The sequence below is a fragment of the Scylla paramamosain genome, chromosome 10, assembly GCF_035594125.1.
Source record: "Scylla paramamosain isolate STU-SP2022 chromosome 10, ASM3559412v1, whole genome shotgun sequence".
NCBI lineage: Eukaryota > Metazoa > Arthropoda > Malacostraca > Decapoda > Portunidae > Scylla > Scylla paramamosain.
Genome location: NC_087160.1, coordinates 17,996,932 through 18,000,899, shown reverse-complemented (window position 1 = coordinate 18,000,899; position 3,968 = coordinate 17,996,932). Strand labels below are relative to the sequence as shown.

Sequence of the window (3,968 nt, the reverse complement as noted above, 5' to 3'; positions counted from 1 at the left end):
CCAATCTTTGAACTGCAAAGAAATTGCAAAATGTATTTTTTCACAGCTTACTTGTAGATGCTTATAAATACTTCACACAATGATTCTTGTGCTGATAATTGTGTTGCAGTGAAAGGGTTGAACAGATTTACCTGCAGCATACAATATATCCAATGGGCCACACAAACTGATGGGCTAATTTGATATTCATTTAGTATTCACACTCTAAACAAATCGCTTTTTATTGTCAGTGTAAAACAATATCTACATCATATAAAAGTTGCATCATAGTCTAACTAAAAGTTCATATGATATGGATTCCAAAAGATTTGGAAAGGTCATTCCATCTCACATAATTTACTACACCTTACAGTACAACAATGATATTGTCACTCAGATTAAATATGATAAAAGTTTGCCAAATCAAAGACACAAGTCAAACTTTCCTGACTTGAATTTCATGAATGTTAAAATTTACAGTACTATGCTATTATCTTGAGTACTTTAAGATTAATAGAATTAGAATTAATATCTCTCTAAATACATTTGATATTTGTATTTACTTGAACTAAACTACAGACTGAAGTTATGAATAAACCATATAATTGTGTGCATGATATGATTCAGCTTGTACTTGTGAGTGTGGGTTCTGGGGTGAGGAGAGATGGTGTTTGTCCAGCAATGTTGTAGGACGCTCCATCTACAAAGAGGGACCTCACCATTCTGTGCTAAGGCTGGCCCTGGGAGGCTTTTTGAGATTCTGGGAAGTGACCAACTGAGTGATGATTGTTCCTCCAGGAGTGTGTGCTTGAGTGTGGGTCTGTCCCATGATGTCAGGCATCATCATTCTCTGGGTTATTGGACACCATAGTATTAACATGACTAGACAACTCTAGTCTGTGTGCCTGAGGTTGTGCATTGTTGATCTTTGTTGCTTTGCCATCCTTGTGAATAGAGTTTGGGTTGAAGTAAGAAACAGACAAGTTGTAGTGAGTGGCAAAGAATATAACCATCACGAACAGGATAATTGTGAATCCAATGGTGAATGCTGCTAAAAGCATACTCATTTAGACCACCTGAAAAAGGAGAGATCAAGAATTACGTATGACTATATGTGAAAAATTTTGCAATTCCTTTAATAATTTCTTTCACCTATCTATCTACAAAAAGTGTGGGTGCCTTGTCTTAGCTACACTCATTTTCAGTTTATAGTTAAGAAGCAAGAGACTTAGAGCTAAAAGGAAGGAGGATGGAGCTAGGGGTTAAAAGAAAGCAGGATGGAGCTAGGGGTTAAAAGGAAGGAGGATGGAGCTAAGAATTAAAAGGAAGGAAGATGGAACTAAAAGTTAAAAGGAAGGAGGATGAAGTTGGAGGCAGAAACTGAAAACAATGCCTATCAACCAGCCATCCAAAAATTGAATGGAGCTCTGTAAGTATATATGTTAAACATCTTTACCTAATTCCCAGATTTCAAATACAATAATGTTGCCAAAAAAACACCTACATAACTAGCAGCAAGGGCTTCTCTCATGATGTGTAGAATGAAAGACTATAAAGTAATGAAGAGAATACCTCACCAGCCAATGCAGTATGTAGCAGTATTTAACAGACTTCTATTCAGATACAAAGTTTAGAGTAACCCAGCTCAACAACATAGTAAAGATTCCTTACCAGTGGGGTATTTTCACCAAGGCTCAGCAAATCTAATAGATCTCCAGGAAGCTCTGTAACACCTTAAAGAGGAAAGCATGTAAGAGTCTCCAGAGACAAAACCATATTACCACAATAAAAACTAGGGGAATATGAGTAATCCAGCCATACATACATCATCAAACCATATAACTGGAAAGAAAGAAAACCATAGTATCACAATCAAAATGAGGACAATATGAATAATACAGCACTATATACATCATCAAACCACACAACAGGGAAGAGAGAAAACCATAGCACGAGTATCACAATAAAAATTAGGGCAATATGAGTAATCCATTTAAGTATACATCTTCAAACCATATAACTGGGAAGATCATTTCTCTGAGCTTGGCTTCGGGATACACTTCCATGACATGTGGGACAGCAATGTTGATCTGTGCCCTCAAAGGTGTTCCGATGTGCTGAAAATAAAAAAAAAGTAACAAGTATAAATAAATGGATAGTAATAATAATAACAACAGTAATCTTTATTTCAGCCACAGGCAATATATGGGTACAGACATGACATAAAAAAAGATTAGGAATAAAATGTAAAAGATAAAAGCAACAGAATAATGTAAGCTGCACATGCCATATCACTTATTAAATTAATATATGAAATATATTAATTTCAAATATATGAAAAATAAGCATACAAAAAAGAACAGAAAATACTGTTTCTTGTTTATATCATAGCCAATATCTGTACTATACTGGATTTTATCATTTATAAGCACCTACAAACTATTCATCTCTCCATCTGTATCAGACATCTGTTCCTGAGAGCTATGCAAGTAGACACACATGCAAGGGGTTACCAATGATAGGGCTCTACACTGCAGCACCTGACTGCCTCACAAAAGGATCCCTACAAACAGATGCCACACATCCTAGTTCTAGGTGCAGTACTACATGCTTCTCTTATGGATAAGCATTTCTAGAGCTGTTCTCCTTTACTTTTACTGATGCCTCTTTCTGAAGTAGGCTTTAATCTTTTAGCTAATCCCTGCATATAAAATTGTGCTGAGGGTTCTCAGCTTACAGGAGCAACATCAATGTACATGGCATGCTTCTCAGGATCAGGAATCATGTCAGTGAAAGCATCTCGGTATTTGGAATCCGCTTAATAAAAGTGCAGCCAGGAGACAGGCGTTGGGGAACCTGGAAGCAGAAAATTTAAAGATTTTTGATATGTCCAACAATTCATTTGACTTGCACAGTATCTAAATTTCCACAAAGAAAAACAGGCATATTTCATGGTCTTTTATGGTAGTGTAAATCTAAAAGTAAAAAAAAATTCATACAGAAAGCAAATTAACAAATGTAGCATAGCAATAATTATCCTCCATCTCCTCCTCATCATCACCATCATCTTTGTCACATTATGTTCATTAATAATCCCACTTCTACATTTTGAATCAAAGCATTAGAGGAATATCATTAGACTTCTTGGGAAAATTAATGTCAACATTCTTCTATATATTTCAAAGCTTCATATTCCACACTGCTACATGCTAATCTGGTTTTAATGGGCTGAAAAGACAGAGATAAATGGACAAATCCCTTTCATTTATAGCACACTGGATAAAATTAATATCAGCTCAGATTTTTCTTCCATACTTACCAAATTTACCTTATCATTTCAACCTCAAACACTCCACATACAAACATTATCATGTCACACACACACGCACTCTGACTTGCCAGTCTTTTTTTTTTTTTTTTTATCAACTTGAGTTCCAGGTTTAGGAACTAGAAACTGGACCCTTACACACACACACACACACACACACACACACACACACACACACACACACACACAAAAAAAAAAAAAAAATCACACACACACACACACACACACACACACACAAAAAAAAAAAAATCAAGTAAAGCATAATATACAAGTACTCTAGTCAGTGAACTTTCACAATGTACTATGATCAAGGTCACTTAATTTCAACTTCACTTACTGACCTAACGCTCCACTCTACCCAATACTATTCCTCACCTATGGTGAGATACCTAAAATAAACCCACACAACACCTCAATATAGCCCGAAACACACCACAACACCTCGCAATATATTCAAAACACCCCAAACGACTCAAAACAAGTAAAATATAACAAAAAAAAAAAAATCCTAAGCAACATTAAAAACACCCAAAATTCACCTAAAACACAATGATAATAGCAAATATACACCCAAAACACCCCCAAAAAGACATTCTAAACATCCCAATTCATATATATATATATATATATATATATATATATATATATATATATATATATA

At 35.1% G+C, this 3,968-nt stretch overlaps 1 long non-coding RNA gene across 3 annotated transcripts in view; it reads right to left on the bottom strand.

Annotated features, from left to right (window-relative positions):
- Positions 1-205: 205 nt before the first annotated feature.
- Positions 206-3,968, bottom strand: part of LOC135104283 (uncharacterized) — a 17,669-nt gene continuing 13,906 nt past the window's right edge. For all 3 annotated transcript variants that reach the window (XR_010270361.1, XR_010270362.1, XR_010270360.1), the window contains 3 exons: positions 2,717-2,835; positions 1,651-2,096; positions 206-1,055 (listed from right to left, as the gene is read on the bottom strand). This is a non-coding gene — a long non-coding RNA (uncharacterized LOC135104283). The remainder of the gene's footprint in view (positions 1,056-1,650; positions 2,097-2,716; positions 2,836-3,968) is intronic.